The sequence below is a fragment of the Equus przewalskii genome, chromosome 32 (genome assembly GCF_037783145.1).
Source record: "Equus przewalskii isolate Varuska chromosome 32, EquPr2, whole genome shotgun sequence".
NCBI lineage: Eukaryota > Metazoa > Chordata > Mammalia > Perissodactyla > Equidae > Equus > Equus przewalskii.
Genome location: NC_091862.1, coordinates 21,346,198 through 21,364,868, shown reverse-complemented (window position 1 = coordinate 21,364,868; position 18,671 = coordinate 21,346,198). Strand labels below are relative to the sequence as shown.

Here is an 18,671-nt window from a genome sequence, read left to right as displayed (position 1 = left end):
GTGAAAGAACTGCAGAATCACAAGACCGAGGGTATAGCTCAGAGAGGGTAACGAAATGGGGCCACGAGGTTTCACCATATGAACTTTGAGGTAGGCAAAGCAGAGGACTTAGGCTAGAATACTAACGTTCCGTTGCCTTGGGCATTGTGTCCACCGCCTCAATGGAAGGGGAAGTAGCCTTTTTACAAGGTCTTCTTGGAAACCCAGAGTCAGGAGATCAGCCCCTCCACCCCAGGCTAACAATCCAATTTCAGAAAGAAACACAAGAAGGAAAACTTAGCATATCTCTGCCCAAAATCCTATGAGAGGGAGAATACTTTAGGAATGATAGTAAAATTAGAAAAAAAATTTAAAAAGAAAGAAAAAACCTAGACAATAAATAGAATAAAGGGGATATAATAAACTGCTCAGAAGAAAGTTCGTTCCAACTACATTGTTAATTTTTAGCTGGAAATACACACAAAGCATAGGACGTTCCTCACTTTGACCAAATGAGTAGGCACATGTGATATTGTGCCCCTGCCAACGTTTGTTTAGAAACATGCAATTTATTTGCTCTTTGTATAAGTTTAACAACTTGGCACTAATCTCTCATTTTGAAAGCATTCCAGTTGGTGACATAGTTTTCATGTTTTAGAATATTTGCAGTGTATGCTTGGATTCAGATTTTTTTTGCAGACAACTTATTTTTTGGTACTATTTTGAATTTTGTATGCGAGTAATTAGAAAAAATTAATTGACAATTTGCCCTCAGCCTAGCTCTGTCCTCAGCCCAGAAAGCACAAATGTTGAATTTGTAATTAAATGAGAAGAATTCCCAGGCTGCTATGGAATGTAATTGTAATTAGTTCCTGATATTACTTTCTTTAGACCAGTTTTCAGAAGTATTAAAATATTGATTTTTTAAATTTTTACTTAGAATCAATTATTTTTTAATTTCGATAAAATAAAAAGACATTATAAAACTGTTGGAAACAATTGAGTCATTCTAGCATAAATCTGACCCGAGTGAGCCTATCAATTTCCAGAAGTCTCGTTTATTATACTCTCTGAATCTCATGAGCCACGTTTACCCCGTGGGAAACTGAGGACAACACGGGGCGAGCTGCTCAGGATGTCTGCGAGCACAGATTCAAAAGCCAGCCCTGCCCGATGTGACCCTCCTGTATCCTGTTCTCTCCCCGCTTCCAGCCCCACCACGTGGGTCTCTACTGCTAATGATGTCTCATACAAGGTGCTGTCTAATGCAATACACGATGCATGCAGGACACCGTATCCCCAAATGTCAGTGCACTGATGAAAAGGTAAAGAGGAATCTTATGATTAACTGGAGGATGTTAACCATGGGTCACAATTCTACCTTGACTTGAAATTTAGTGGCTCTTCATTGAAAACAAAGTATTCAAGTGCCTGGGATGTGCAAGGCACTGTTCAAGTTGCCAAAAACAGGAAGGGAGTAAATCCCTGCCTGGGGAGTTCCTAATTTGATGGATAAGCCCAATGATAAGCAAGTGCATACAGTAATCATAATGGGAGCTGGAAGGAGAACTAACAGGCCCTATAAGAACGTGTAGTGCACTCTAGATCCACACAGGATGTGCATCCAAACATAGGCATACAGCTCAAGAAAAAAATCTGCGGAATTAACCATCACCTACAGAACCGTGTCCCATTAACTTCACTGTGATGTTTCAGTGTGTTTGTTGGTGGTGTTAGAGTCCTGAGAAGACATCACGATGATCACTAAAAAAGCAGTGGCTGAAGCAGTATTTCCCCAATGGGAGGATTCCCTGGTTAGATCATTTTGAGGCGCATGGCATCCTCTCTGCCCTTGGAGGTTCATGACACACATGAATGTATTAAAAACTTTGAGAAATCCTGCAGTAAAGAAACCTGCCTGCCTGTGTATCACTCTGCATTTCAAAAGCATTTAACCACAGGACCCTTTGTCTCCCACTTATTCACGTCCTACAGCGTTCACTTTGGATGCCGAATTAATGTCACAGGTTTTAATCTTGTAAATGTATACCAGTGGTGATCCCATGAAGTCTAGAAAAATGACAAGTGAATAAAACAGCTATCAATATTAATTCAGGATTTTAAAATGGAAAGTAACCTTGTGAGACAAACAATATAGTCCTATCATTAAAGAGAGATGCTAAAACATGGGTCAGATTCAAGACTGTTTGCCCTCAGCTTAGCTCTGTCCTCGGTTCAGAAAATATTTATATTTCTAGAAGAAAAGGATTTCTATTTTTAAAATCCATGTCTCCTTAGATGAGCTGTGCATAGCAGGCACCACCAAACCAGACATTAATTACAGAAACAGCAGGATCTAGGAATGGCTGGGTTACCCAAAAATTGTTTCCTGAGATCCCATTTTTTGTTTATTTCCTTGCTTAATTCATAATGGGAATACCTGGTTTCTGCTAAAACTGACCAAAACATTATCCAATGACAATATGGCTGCTGTGTAATAAATGGAGTTATAAATAGCATTTATTTTCTTTCCTCCAAAAGCCCCTTTCTTTTGAGGTCTGGCTCTTTTGCATGCAGGTAAAAACTCTGTCACATTTCCCCCCAGATCTATGCATAAGATTTTTTTTTATGTAGCAAAACAGTGCTCTAGATTGTCACAACCTATTTGAATTATTTTATGAATCTCCTTTAGAGTATTGAGCAAATGGGTACTGATTATTAAATTAATTTCCCACATTTTATTGATAACAAAAAGAGGAGTCCTAGATAGCACTTATTGGAAATGTGCACTATGAATGTGAGTGGATCCTCTTGAGATTAGTTATCAAGCAGCAGTGCTCTTGGGTTTTGTCTCCCATAGATAAATTGCTTAAGTGGAGTTCCTGAATCAGAATAGGACAAAACCCATGAACAGTGGGGACCAGAGTATATGCCACTGCAATTGGCCTAGCCTCAAAGACTAATTAGTTAGTTAATTCATTTAATCTTAACTGGTTTTTCTAAGGTTAAATACAGCCAGATGTCAGAGACGTAAATTGTGGTCCTTATAGCACTTTGCTCAGAATCACCTGGCGTCTGAATAGGCTCTTCACAGACTTGCTGAATATGAAACTCTACAAGTTGTGCTTAGGAATCTCTGTTAAATATGCCTGCTGGGTCCCCAAACACCAAAATCACCTGTTGATAAGACAAAAGAGTGTATTTATGGGAGCTGGCCCAGTGGCTCAGTGGTTAAGTTCAAGTACCCCACTTCGGCCACCCAGGTTCACAGGTGCAGATCCTGGGCATGGACGTACACACTGCTCATCAAGCCACGCTGTGAGAGTGTCCCACATGCAAAATAGAAGAAGATTGGTGTGGAAGTTAGCTCAGGGCCAATCTTTCTTGCAAAAATAAATAAATAAATAAAAGATGAGTGTATTTATAAAAGCAGAAAGGGAAAACACCACTTGACAGAGATTTTGTAGCATCTCAGAGAGGAAAGAGTTCAATTAAGATTGCAGAAAGGGGATGATGTAATGGTTTAGGATGGGTAGACAGGGTGAGGTGAAGGTTTTGAGTCAAGGGTTTTGAAGAATTTGGGAGAATATAGTTATTTGGTGCTGTCTGTTGAAGAATTGAACTGTCTGATGCTCATCTAAAAGAACAATGAAATTATGGTAAAGTCATGATGATGAAGACAGGAATACCAAGCTGTGTTAGTGAAGACAATGGAATTCTAAAGTCACGGCAATGTAGACAAAGTTGTGTGAGTGCAGATGCTCTTGGTTCTCAGCTTCTTCAGCCTGAGCTGAAGGACAGACTATTAATATCTAAGACCATGATCAAGCTACAACTTGACGGTGATTTGAGGTGTCCCAATCCAGTCAAGCTTCCAGTGCGATATTTTCAACTCCGGTGTCAGGTTTCCTGTTCTTTTTGTTGTACGGTCATTTGTTGGATCATCAGATGGACAGCAGCTACACACAGAATGCAACACTCTGGAGATCACAGAGCTGAGCACTGCAACCTAGACAAATCGTAAGAAAGGCTTACGATCAGAGTTTGTGGTCTACTTCTCAGCCAGGGACCGCAAGTACCCAAACTAAACCAAGAGAATCGATCCCATCACCCATCTGAAGAGCCTGCAGGATGTGCTCTGGGGTTATTAGCAAAAGTCTCTAAATTCCTCACTTCTTCATTTGCATCCTGCATCTCATTAGCAATATTTTGGCTACCAGAGAGGTTTGGAAAGATGTAATCACAACATTCGTCCCCTAAAATAGTGCCTTCTTTCCATGAGAGGTCCACAGTACTTTTAAACAGCTCTACTCTGAACCACCGGATATTTTCCTGTTAATCTTAAGATATGTCCCATCAACAAACAAAACTAAGTCTTAATTTTCTTAAGTAGCCTCTAGCATATCTATTCAAGGGCCTAGATAGTTTGCAAACAGAGGTTAGACAGTCATCAGTGCCCCCTTCTTGAAGATAATGGAAGAGCAGCAGGATTCAAGCATTACAACAAGGCACAGAAATATGTGAGGGAGAAAAGAACAGGATTCCCTGGGAAGTGAGCCTACTTGGCAGACAGCAACAAAGAATATCAACATTAGCAGCCACCAGTTTAAAGAAGACCCTCAAAACCAAGTCGAGAGAGAGCCTCCACTAGTTCAGCTGCTGTGGCAGTGCTCCTAACGAGACAAGACTTGCACTGGGTCAAGACAGAAACTAGAGTGAGCTCTTGGTGTCTGCTGATTCACAAGAAGTTGAGTCAGAAAATCCAGGCCTTGCACAGCTCTCTCATATTATATATAATTAGATAAGCCAATGATAATTAGATAGGCCTAGAGTGGAAGGTTTTTGAAGAGTTAATGTTAGCTCATGGAAGGAGTGTTTGTGCTTAGATTCTCAGAGAAGAGGATGATCACCGAGGGTTTAACTGAGTTTTACGGTGATGGGGAGATTTGGAAAAGCTGGGAACTGCTGTAGCCAGTGAGACCTAGGGATCCTCTTAATAGCCTCTCAGTTACTGGGCTGGGGAAGTTTTGAAAGGCCAAGGCTGCTAAGGGAAAGAATTTACGTCCTCTGAATAGGTCATGTTCTAGGTAATGAACTTGACTTTAACAAAATTGTAGCTTCTCTTATGACCTTTCTGAGCTAAAACAGTAAGCAGCTAGATGGAATCAATCTTCGAGTTCACCCCATCTTAAGAACACAACACAAGGTCATGCACTTATTGGCTAAAAATAGAATCACGAGGAATTTAGGCCCTTGAGATTGTGGTTGAAGACTCGGGAGAAGTCGGAGGTGCGGCAATCATACCTTTGGCCATAACAGTGCAGATATACTGCTGATTTTTCTGGGAGAAGGCAAACAAATATTGATTATTTCAACCTAAGGGGGCACTAAAACAAGCAGAACACAGATTTACTAGTGTAAAATTGTAGCCTCAGGAGCCAGCAAAAAGAAAATAGCATTTGGGTTTGGTACTACAGGAAAGCAGGGAATAACTATTCTCATGTCCTAGACAAATACATACCCCACCCGCTGGGTTTTTAACAGGGATGACACAAGTGTTATAAGCAATGCTGCAAGGTGTGATAAGTCCTTTGTCCATTAGACTTTTGGCTACTGGTTGTAGTTCATCTTTAACTCTAGCTAAGAGGGTATTGTGCAAGTTTGAGTTGACATTTAGATTGGGCAATCTTAACCTTGATGGACACAGCCCCAGTAATGCTACCTATATCAGTAGAATATTTTGCCACAAGAAATCTGATGCCTCCTTGAGATCTGTAATGTGGGATTAACTGAGATATACAGACCTTGGTAAATCAATGTCCGAATTAGCTGTGCCATTATGATGAATAGGGGCCCTCGGGGATTTCAAGAAAGGATCTATTAGCATAGTTAGTCTGGCATTCTCTTTGCACAGTAAACCACTCCCCAGGAAGTTAGCAGGTGTGTCTTCATTAGGAGGAAAACATGTTCCTTGGTTAAAGATCCAAGCGTGACAGTTATGGACGGGGACACAGGGAGTGTCTGAGGATTATGAGAGACACCCACCACCTGAGTGTTCTAATGGTTCTGTGCTCTCCTCTAACAAATTCTAGCAGTTCGCTCTAAAGGCGGGGCTGTATGACAGTGGTAGGATTGCAGGTGGATATTGCAACACCAGTATCAATAAAAGATTTGCAAGTTTTCTCTTAATATTTAGAGAAATTTCTCCTTGTGAATTTAAGGCTAAAACAGGAAATTAAATGCTCTGTCCCCCGTTGGAGCAGCCTAACTGATTATTCACTTCATTTTGTTCCTACAGTTTCTTGGCTAGCACAAGGTCATTCTTTTCCCAAGGCATTTTTGTTTACAGCAACTACTCATGTCTTCATCAAAAGACTGCATTTTTCCTTATAGAATGACTGGGGTGGAAACATCTACCAGTTTTTTGTTGTTATTTTTGTTTTCTGTAAAGCCACAAATTTATGCTGAGTCTTATTCTGGCTTTGTTCTAAGCCTTTTTCAAAATATTCAGCGAGGTATTGGAGGCTTGGTAATGGGGCTGCTTCTCATTCTGGTTTTCTATTTCATATTAAATCCCCTCTTTCTAGTTTAAGACTATTGGCAAAAAGTGAGAAGAAAGCTGGGGTCCCATCTGCCTCAGGATCTACTCCTAAATTCTGCCCAAAGGTCGTAAAGAGCCTGTCCTTGAAGTATCAAATGAACTCATCCTTGCTCTGCCTACAAGACCATGTCATAGCCCAGTCTGTTTGCAAAGGAAAGTCTGGGCATAACCATCAAAAGATTGTGCTCAGTACTTCCGGCTTTCCTAAAGCTCTCTAGATCCCCGTGTAACTAGGGCTCTTTTTAGTTGCCCTTGAGATCTTCCCATTCTGCCTTATTCTCCTGATTTTCTGCATCTGAGTTTTCACTAGTGTACTAATTAATTGGATAAATCTGGAAGCCCCAGATTATTGGTTTCTAAAACTATCCTATACTCCTCTGCAGATTTCTTTCTGTATTGTATAGGATTTGGAAACTCTTTGATAATGTCTTTCAATTCAGAGTGAAACCTGGACTTAAAATCAACCATAAGAGGTTTTCCCTGTTCCCAGGGCGGTTTAATTTTAGGAGTTAATTGAGCTTTGGGAGCTTCTGGCCAGCCAGGCAGGAAGGGGAGTGTGCCAGAGGGAGAGAGAGAGTAGAGGGAAATGAAGATGTATAGTACAATGGAAAAGGATAAAGGCTATTAGGTTCATCTTGTGATTTGAAAGAATCAAAAAGGAAGATAGTTTTACGTTTTCCACATTTTCGTCTTCTTTGGCCAAGAATTTCCTGAAGGAAACAATTTTGGATCTGAATTTCTTTTAGATGCTTTCTTATACCAATCAAAATTGGTAGACAGTTGGGTGTTTGAAATTTTGTTCTCTTTTCAGTTCTTACGTGCCTCTCAAATGAACAATTTTGATTCTATCACAAGTTCTCCCAAAGTAACTACTATAATTCTACCTGATCCCTGGTAAATTATGTCATTTAGAAAGTTAAGCTCATGATTTGGAGTTGTAGTGTAAAAAATGTGAGAACTAGACAGTCGGCACAGAGGGGATGCAGATGTAGACGTGGATGGTGACAAACCCATAGGAGTCTGGAAATGGTCAGAGGGGTGGTTTGTGCACCTTAGGGCTCAAGCCCACCAGCGTAATGGCCAGGCCATCTCTGAGTAATCATAGAAGATGGAAAAGTTTGGAGAGATCTTTCCCAGAGCTGAACTCCATGGACAAAACAAATCAAGAACGAGGAAAGTCCTCCTAGGCTTGGGATGTGACCAGGACAGTTTGTTCAGAGGACAAGGTCTGATAAGAAACCTTCTGAACTTCTCAGGTCCCAGGACCAGTTTGGTAAAGGGACTTTTTGGGACCTCTGCTTATCCTCTTTTCCATGAACTTTCCTCTTATAAATGTACAACGGAATGACAAGGACAGAGAGAAACAATTGCTTATACTAAGGCAGTTTGCACCAAGAATAATTTGTTTTTTCCAAATATGAGCAGATAATAGAGAATTCCTAAAATGGGCCCTTTTTTCCTAAAAGTTAAACTCAGCATTTTGGGAGCTCACCATGAGTTTTTGATTGAGTAGGTTTTGGGGTGGGGCAGAGTTAAGAATTTGCATTTCTACCGAGTACCCTTAACAGGAGGTCAAGGGGACTCATGTCCTAGTCAAGGGTCTTGACCTACTACAGTGAGGAGGTCTAGATCACATCTTGGTGGGAGCTCCCAGATTGGCAAATGCTGGCTCCCTGAAAAAAACCACTAAAATAACCTGTTGATAAGACAAAGCTGAGTTTATTCCTACCGTGGTAAGAGAGAGCAGCTACTTAGATGGGGATGTACATGGACTTTTGGAGTCTGGTTTAAGGTGGATCTTTCAACGCATGTGTTTGATTAGGATTGGATAAGTATCATGATATAATAGTTTAGGATTTGTGGACACAGCAAGGAAAAGATTTTGAGGCAAGTGTTTTAAAGAGCTATGATGAGGTAACAGATGTTTGATGCTATCTGTTGAAGAGTTGAACAGTTTGACGTCATTTAAATGGTGTTTGGGGAAGTTCCTGGAATAAGCAATAGAGTTATTTGCAACTTTTATCTTCCTGGGCAAGAGATTCTTGGAATGGTAAAATTGCGTTGACAAAGACAGTAGAATGCTAAAGTTATGTTAGTGAAGACAGCCTGATAGTAAAATCGCATTAACATAAGCAGCTGTGCGTGCATAGATTTTGGAGATGTATTTTTATACTTCTCAGTTAAAGCATTGCGTATATACAAATTGTAAATACCCCAAGTTGACTGCATATGCAATTGTCATATTATTGACAAAAATGGACTGCAAACTTAGCAATGTCGATATTAAAATCAACCAGTGAGCATGCAATTAATAGGGTTTAAATAGCCTATTGAAAACTACACTGTGATTTTGATATTTTGAGTCCAAGAAAGCCTCATGTCAAGGGTCAAGAAACAGAATACATAATTTCTTTTGGGGGATGAGGGATGGGGTTGGCTGTGGGGAGGGTCGTCTTACTTTACCAACTCAAACACAACACACAAATTTGTTTGACTTACTTTTGGATATAAAGAATTTTGGTGCAGGGGATGAGAGCAATGGTCTAACGTATTTAGCAGAAATCTCAGTAACCTTTAATCAAATGAGAAAATGGTTCTCAAATTTATGGGGGAAAAAGAGCTGTCATTGATAAAGTGGAATCTTCAGACAAATATAAGCTGATCCTTCTAAGCAATGTAGTCGGTAAATTTAGGCTTACTTTCAGATAGTGCTTCTCAAAGTGTTGTCCCCAGGCCATCAGCATCAGCATCACCATCACCAGGGAACTTGTTAGAACCGCAAAGTCTTGCTCGCACTTCCGACATACTGACTCAAAACTCTGGGATTGGGTTCAGCAAACTTGCTTTAGCAAGCTCTCGAGATGATTCTGATACAGCTTCAAGTTTGAGAGCCCCTACTGTAGGGCAGAATCCAATTGTACTGAAACTCGGATCACCCCACTCAGATCAATGTTTCGGGCCCCAAAGTTTACAGGAACTGAAGAAAGCAATCTGAAAGTCAACTGAGGGTGGGAGATTGTTTATTATGTTAACAAATTATAGTTTACAAATATTTTTAGAGGTATCTCAGGGGCCATAGAGTTAAAAAACAACTGTTAGTGATTTTTTAAAAAAGATAAAATTGCGACTCTCATAACATGACAAATATAGAATGAACACATTTCAAAACTTTTATATAACTCATTAAATCAATGAGAGAACCAAAGATGTTAAAACCTTTACTTGAATATTTCAGACTGAGGCAAAAGCAACAAGGTTAAGACCAGGGATTTGCAATTGAGAAATATGTGGGTACACGAACTTTCTCGGAGGAGAAAGTGTAGATAGGAAAGAGTAGATATCCAGTGCATTTAAGGAACTTACAGATCAAAAAAAGACATGAATATTGATTAGGAGATTGTTAAAAACTTTAAGAGTACATTTTTAGTAGAGGGTATATGCAGATCACAGGAGCCTAACTGAATATGGGGGTCATGAGAAACGATATGTATTAACTTATTTAAGAAGTGTAGCTATAAACGGGAAAGAGAGTTGTAATATGAACCATAGAGCAGCAGTGGAGACACATAACATCCCTTTAAGATGGAGTGTCCATTTCAGAGCATTCTGGTCTGCAAGGGCAAAGTGCCAAGACAAGGGAGAAGAAGCTAAACTCAGAGCAAGAGAGACTGCATCTGGAATCTTAGTATTCTCTCTCCATTAATCTACGTAATACCTGTGAAGAGCACAGAATATAAGAAAGTTCTGTTTGCAGTTAACAAACTGGAAGCATCGCTGAAACTTCACTTTGGGTCCCCGATCTTCTCTCTAATAGAGAGTTGACTATATCCATTCTACTAGAATAATCTGTCTCTATCTCCCTCCTTTTTTCTCTCTCACACACAAACACATACACATATAAACACACACACACTCAAAACTCAAAGGCAAGGGGAGTTGAATCTACTTCTCTAATTGCCAAAAATCCTCCCTAAAGAAGTTACAATGCTCATTTGTCTGTAATCATCCCCACTTGGCCCCCATTTACCATTAAGCCTCGAGGAAAAGATGATGATTTTTAACACAAAGAAAGTAACCTTGTTTTTATAAGAAGGACTTTTTCTATTTCCAACAAGGAGCACTTCCTGGTCCTTTGAACAGGAAGCTTTCCTGTTTTGTCATTTTTTAAAAGTTAGTAAGTCACCAGTGAGCAGTACAGGACGTCCATCATTGACCCTTTCTTGGTCTGAGGTCACCATTTTCTCTGTGATTCACAATAACTAGGCGTTTTCTTCAGGAAATCATGAGATGATTCCTTTAACATAATTTCCCAAAGAGTTAAGAAAGAACATATACTGTTACTGCTGAACTCTTGCAAATATGTTTAATTATGGCTGATATTTAATAACTACAGAATTGCATGCCTTCACGCTCTCATAGATGACTTCCCCAATGGAAACCTGTCCCGAAATCTGCTCACTTGTTAATTGCCTCTTGCATTGGGCGGATGCATTCCAGCACCTCTGAGACCCTCAATCCATTCTTCCCTGGCACCTCACTGGAAATTAAAATATAAATCCTGCCTTTATTGAACACTTTCTATGTTGTTAGACACTTGAACTGGACTTGTTACATGCACCGCTCCAGTTCTCATAAAATCCTGCTGGGTACGTAATTTGGTCCCATCTGACAGATGAGAGAACCTGTTTGGCAAGGCTACTTTCTCGGCAGGGAACAGGGAGGCCTCGGCTCTCACTCCCAATATGCCTCACTCCAAAGTTATGTTCTTACCTCAAAACACAGTCTCTCAAAAGAGCAAGATAATTCAATACCAGTTAGGTTAAAACTCCAGTGAGGCAAGGACATGATGACGTAAGGTTTGGGAATGACAACTGTGATGAGTAGAACTCCGAGTTTCCCTTCATGTTTATTACAAGATGTGGCTTAGATAAGGCGGGTTAGGTTTCTAGTGCTGTCTACAATTCCCTCATGTCAGAGACATTCTGGGCATCCAACCACTTCTTTCCTTTTTTCCACAGGTGCAGAGGGCTGAGCTAATCATAGCCTCTGGTTCATGTCACACTATTGCCCAGATTGATGCTAGAACCCTCTCCTGTTTCTGTCTGATTATTTCCTTTTATCACCATTACTCACTCTCCCTTCTATCCCCCCACCACCAAGGCAACATGTTAATGCGTCTGATATTATCTTCTTATTTTATATGTTCTTGAAAACCCTTATCATGGTGTCTGTGCCCACGTGTAGATATTGAGACCTCACCATGAGGCATTATCCTGCACTAGAAACATCCTAGAGACTGAGACTGCAGACTCCAGTCCCACCTCTGCCCCTCACCAGCCAAAGGCATCTCTGAGGCCAGCTCTCCTCTGCGAACCTGTTCCTGCATCTTGAAGTGAGGAGAAGTCTACCTGCCTTGCCTCTATCTCAGGGTTGTAAGAACCCAATGTTATAAGGATTCTAAAGACATTTTTAAGCTATAAAACATTTTAAGCTATAAAGCATAAAAAGCTCACATATATGGTTTCATCTCAGAAATCATCTGTGCTACGAAAACTGATGGCTGTCTTGATAAGGCCACTTTTTGAAGTTGCCCCATGTAGGAGAAATGTGATTCCGGGTTGTTATGGGCTGAATTGTTCCCCTCCCAAATTCATATATTGAAGCCCTGACTCCCAATGTGATTGTATCTTGGAGATATGGTCTTTAGGGAGGTAATTAACGTTAAATGAGGTCATTAAGGATGGGGCCTTAATCCAATGGGACTAGTGTCCTTATAAGAAGAGGAAGAGACACCAGAGATCTCTCTCTCTTCCCAGGCACAGAGAGGAGGCCGTGTGAGGACAGAGTGAGAAGGGCTATCTACAAGCCAGGAAGGGAGGTCTCACCAGAAGCCAACCCTGACAGCACCTTGATATTGGACTTCTGGCCTCCAGAACTGTGAGAAAATGAGTTTCTGATTCTTTTTTGTGGTGCCTTGGAGGTGGTCAGCTCCTTCAGGGTGAAGCTGAACATCTCTGTCCCAGCCACTGGCTGCCAAAATCTCATTGAAGTGGACAATGAATGCAACTTCGTCCATTTTGTGAGAAGCATATGGCCACAGAAGTTGCTGCTGATGCTCTGGGTGAAGAATGGAAGGGTTTTGTAGTCTGAATCCATGGTGGGAATGACAAGCAAGGTTTCCCCAAGAAGCAGGGAGTCTTGACCCGTGACCACATCTGTCTGCTATTGAGTAAGTGGCATTCCTGTTACAGACTGAGGAGGACCGGAGAAAGAAAGCGCAAATCTCTGCAGAGTTGCATTGTGGATGCCAATCTGAGTGTTCTCAACTTGGTCATTGTAAAAAAGGAGAGAAGGATATTCCTGGACTCATTGATGCTACTGTGCCTTGTCACCTGGGGCCCAAAAGAGCTAGCTGAATCTGCAAACTTTTCAATCTCTCTAAAGAAGATGTTGCCCACCAATATGTTGCCAGGAAGCCCCTAAACAAAGAAGGTAAGAAACCTGGGACCAAATCACCTGAGATTCGGCATCTTGTTACTCACTTGTCTTACAACACAAACGTCGGCGCGTTGCTCTGAAGAAACAGTGTACTAAGAAAAATAAGGAAGAAGCTGCATAATATGCTCAACTTTTGGCCAACAGAATGAAGGAGGCCAAAGAAAGACTCCAGGAACAGATTACCAAGAGACGGAGGCGGTCCCCTCTGAGAGCTTCTACCTCTAAGTCCGAGTCTAGTCAAAAATAGGACTTTCTAAGAGTAACAAATAAATAAGATCAGACATCAAAAAAAGAGAGGAAAGTTTCTGTTGCTTAAGCCACCCAGTCTGTTATGGCAGCCCAAGAAGACTATAAGACAGAGGCACTCCTTGGCCATGTAAAGAAATGCAAAGAAAGCAACTTTAAAGGCATGACTCATAACCCTGGAATCTTGTTGACACCCTGGAATGACAACATAGTCTCAATAAGAAGTAAATTTGCATTATATTTAATTTCATATGTGCTAGAGGGCACTTCTGGAAGGGAGTCACAAAATCAGGGCTCAACACTGCTCCAGGTGACAGCGGGTTGGGAAAGCATCCATTAGGGGGGATCACTCACAAGACCCAATGAACCAAGGGCTGTTTCTCCTAGGATGTGTCCCAACAGAATAACACAAAATCCTGCACAGTCCGTTTGTTTCTGTCTAACACCTACAACAGGAGAACTTAAGATCTGAGAAAAGTCTGGCTCGGCAACAGGTTGTAAGTTAACTAACTTCTTTTTTTCCCCTTTTGATGCTTCATTGTTCAATCCCTCCTTTAGCCCAAGGGGACACGTCACTTCTGGGATGGCCAAGATGATTGATAAAAAGTAGTCGATGTTATTAGATAAACACCTGGCACTGGAATTCCCCTTAAGAAGAGAACTGTATTTATGTTTGGAAAAGACTCTGGCGGAGCTTGGGGATAGCCAGTGACATCTCATGGTCCCCTGGAAGGAATACTGCTGGTTCCAAAGAAGACAGAGAGAGAAATGTGTCTATTATTCTAGAAAAGGGGTAAGGAGGGAGCAGACAGATAGAAGAACGCCACTGGGGTCAATGAGAGAGAGGATTTGCTGAAGTCCACGTGTTGTGTGATCGGACATTTCCCTAAGATTCCTCCTATCTCCAGGAAAGTTAACATATCCGTGCATCGTGTGACTGCATGTATTATGGACTCAGGTGACAGGTGAGGCTTGTGCCTTGGCAGTGACTGAGGCAGCTCATCTGCACACAGGGTGGAGAGAGAAGGCACCCTGAGCAAGCTAACCACCAAGAATCAAGAGAACTCATGTAAGGGCTCTGGGTTCCTATAAGCCTTAAAATTGAGTGTTTGAATCAAATTGACCTATAAGAACCCTGGTGGACATTCAAACTACATGAGTAGGAGAGAGCCAAATTGCCCCCAATTTTTTAAACATCTAAATGGAATTTGGAAGAATGTGTCTACTGAAATTTCTTCCCTGGAATCTAACCTCTCCTCATCCTCAGCTTCATGCTTCCACCAGGCCGGTTTTCCTGGGAAGAGGTGAAATGAGGAACAAGAACCATGTCAGGCTGCAGACAGGGAAACTAAGAAAGTCACTGTTATGGAAAAGGGTTGCACAGGAAGCCTTAGATGCGGAAGACAGCTATGGAGCTGGGCGGGAGTGACCGTCAGTTGGCAGGTCAAATACTTGCTGGATGCTCCAACTGGATCCTAGGCACTGAGCAAATGAATCCTTCCTTCTGCCCCACGGCTATGGCATGCACAGCACTGTGCAACATTTTCAGACACGTGGGGAGCCAACTGGCCACAGGTGTGAGTCTGAGATGCCGTGTCACTCTCCTGGATATTTCTGCCCTCCCTTTGTTTTGTTGCTAGCAGCCATTTTCTGAGTCTTGAGCTCAGCTTCTTTCTCTGTATAACATGGCATACATTTTAAATGGTTGCATCATTTTAAACTTTGGAAAAATGGAATTAGAAAGGATTGAGAAGGTAGACGACTGGCAGTTTTGCTCGGAGCTATCAACAAGGATAGAATCCATCTCTCTGACTCCTGACGGGTAAGGGCTGGTTTCATTTTTTGTGCCTTCTCTTGGTGGATGGTGCTGACCAGCTTTTAATCCAAGACAGGAGGACACAGTAGCAGGCAGTGTCTCTGTTCCGGTGCCTCTTTTTCACCTCTAATGCCCTCTCTGCAAGCAGAAGAGTGTTTCTGACCTATTTCTTTCTAACAGTAATTACAGCCCCTATGAATTTTCCATAAAAAGATAGATGTGAAAAATAAGTGAAAACTCGATGGAGCAAGACACGATGTTGAATAAGAATGTCACTTCCCCTCCCCTGTTTCACATTTCTCTTAACTGTAATGAACACATTCCCTTGGAGGCAGAAACCCAAGGCTGGTTGTGACAGAAATGGATATCAGGCAATTCAGGTTCATTGCCATTGGAGTGTTATGATTCAGTTTCAGTAGACAAGTGGGACCGAGGGAGTCTTTGTGTTCTGCCACATTCTCATCTCCACTCTTTACTAAATTTACTTAATTGGACGTTAGAATTTACATTGTAGGGATGAGGGTGTTCTTTCCCCCCGTCTAGGGCCATCACCTGGAGCTTCCTTATCCCAGTGTCCACTCGGGGAAAGATGGAGGGGTTGGGGGAGACAGAACGCTTCCCAGGAGAGGACTTGATTCACTCGGCCTGTATCTTTCCTGACAGCACATGTGCTGGGAATATATGTGGAGACCTCTGGAGACGTTAATGTGGAGCTAGCCAGAAAGAAAGATTACGAAAACGGGCTCCTTTCTAATGAAGTTGTGGGTCATTTTGAAAGCCTAGCGTCATGGTAAATTTGTCACTAGGCTCTCAAACATCACATGATGGCAAAAAAGAGAGGGGTATATGGCTGGGGGCTGTGTGTGCGGCTCACAGACGCAATGTCAGAGGGACCCACGAAAGGATCAGGGGAGGCAGAAGCCAGAGGAGAGGAAGACAGAGACTGGAGGAAGGCCGCGGACGGCCTGGCTGTCCCTGAGCCCTGCTCCCTGCAGCCCTCGAGAGTGTCGCCGCTCTCTGCCACCTGAGACTGGCAGCACCAGAGATTTCCTGAGTGTGTCAAAGTCCAGGCACGCCGGGAAGCGAACACTTTATTGGAAACACAAGAGAAAAAAATAGAGCATAGCAAATAGAATTGAATGACACAACACTAAGTGTTCAGAAATTGGTGAATAATCGATAGAAACACAGCTCTCTTCCTTCACTGTTTTTATGTGTGACTAATTACCAGTTTTCCCAGGTACAGATGACACGAGACAGCGCCAGGAGTCTCCACGTGATAGACAGTGACGGTTTTTGGAAATGTTTACTCTGGTTGGCCAGCTAGAAACACCCTATTGCTTTCCAAAATGTGTGGAATCTGAGGTCAGCCTGTTGTGCTCAGAGGAATCCTTGGTAGAAATCCCTGCTTGTTAGCTGACATGAAGGACAGAGATTTTCACATAAGGAGACACGTGGTTGCTCATCTGCTTTGATAAATATTCAGGGAAACAGCACTGCCCAGCATGTGGAGATAAAAACCTGTTTGACTCTGACCATGGGAATCCTTAGAGTCTGACATTTTCAGCATCCTGGCCAGTCAGAGAATAAATTCACGGCTTTTGAACATGTATGGAAATCCAGCAAGCCTGGTGGTAGCAGTTGTTAAAAATCATGAGTTTAAAATAACCCATGTGGTTCTGAGCCAAGGGGCCGACTCCACTTCAGAAGCATCAGGGCGCCTGAGCCAGCAGCTAGCAGAGTGGATCACCAGAAGGCAGAGCCTTCTCAGCTTAGCCTGGTCAGCGCCACCCCAGTGGGCCTCATGGGGTCTCTCCCTGCTCTCACCCACCAAATGTACATGGATTTACTGAACGCTGCAGGGACCGAGGGGTCTGCCTGAGCCCAAGAAGGATATTTTTCACCTGCTCCACAAATCCCTTCCTTCTCTGTTTTGGGCTGAGTTGTGCCCCTCCCCCAAATTCATATGTTGAAGCTGTAAACCCCAGGACCTCAGAATGTAACTGTATTTGGAGAGTGGACCTTTAAAGAAGTGAGTAAATTAAAATGAGTTCATTAGGATGGGCCCTAATCCAATCTGATTGATGGCCTTATAGGAAGAGGAAATTGGGGCACATAAAGAGACAGCAGGGCTATGCGCACAGAGGAAAGTCCACGTGAGAATGCAGGGAGAAGGCGGCAGTCTGCAAGCCAAGGAGAGAGGCCTCAGAAGGTGCCAAAACTGCCAACACTTTGATCTTGGACTTCTAGCCTCCAGAACTGTGAGAAAATAAATGTCTGATGTTTAAGGCCCCAGTCTGTGGCACTTTGTATGGCAGCCCCAGCAAACATTCCCTTTATCAGAGCCTTTGCCTTCTCCCTGCTGGTTTTCTCTTTTCCATATGAAAACTCAATTTAAAGAAAACATCTCAAATTCGCTTACACTGAAGTATAAGGGACAAAGAGACCTTGAAATGTTCCCTTTCTCTGGGCTGTCACGTCACTTGAATTTAACATGATCCCTACTGTGAGCCCCAGGATTGAAGATCCAAGTGGGTGACCAGGCACCAGGAGGGATGTGAGTGGACAGCGGTCATCTCCAAGTGGTCCCTGCACATCAGCCCTTGAGTCTGGTGCTCGCCCTGGAGCCTCAGGCCAAAGGACCAGGAAACTGACTTTTGTTTCCTAGTGCACTGTGGGCGAAGTGCCAGGCCCAAATGTAGGGTGCCAGGGCCTCTGTTTGAAATTTTCCCATATCACAGGAAAACTCCAGTGGTCTCCCAAATTCCCCTCTTCATTATAAGAAATCTTTAACTGAAAGGAAAGGGAATACGAAACTCAACAACAGGGTCTACATAGGAAAAGGAGCCCCAAATCGGATGGGTTTAAACATAAAAGACTTTTTTATCTTGAATAATGGCAAGTCCAGGAGCAGAAGTGGCTTCAGGTTAATTTAATGGCTCAGGTATGTCGCCAAGGACCCACAGTGTCCTCCATCTCTTTGCTTTCCTCAGTGTCAACTTCATTCTCAGATGTGCCAGCAACCAGGAGTAAAGAAAGTGTGCCTTTCCGTAGCTTTTCCTTAGGAACAAGAGCTCTTCTCAGCAGCCTCGCGGAGGATTCCTCTCCATACTCAGGTTTCTGTAAAGAAGGCTGCAGGTGGGCATAGATGTCAGGTAGTGACTAACAGCATCCACTGCGTTGCACTCTAGTTCTAAGTTATGATCAGATTTGAGAGTCCAGCACAACAGTGAATGATCACAGGAAAGGCTGTATTGGTTTAGTCCCTGTGGTGGTCAGGAGCTTACAGCCACCTCCAATGGTGGGGTTACATGGGATCAACGGCACCAAGATTGGACAGTCCAGGGAACACGGATCAGCTGTGCTTGAAGATCCACGGCAGCTCCCTGAGCCAGCTCACCTAACTTAGTTCGCTGCCGCGACCATGCTCCTTTTTAGGTCTCTGCTTGTCTTCGTATATTTCATTTTCTATTCCTTTCACTGCCACACACTTTGTGTTCTTTCTTATTTCCCAGTGCAAATTCCATACAG

The 18,671-nt window shown here is 42.5% G+C and overlaps 1 pseudogene; it reads left to right on the top strand.

Moving 5' to 3' along the window:
* The first annotated feature begins 1,256 nt into the window (after window positions 1-1,256).
* On the top strand, window positions 1,257-13,379 carry LOC103552304 (small ribosomal subunit protein eS6-like; annotated as a pseudogene).
* Window positions 13,380-18,671: the final 5,292 nt, after the last annotated feature.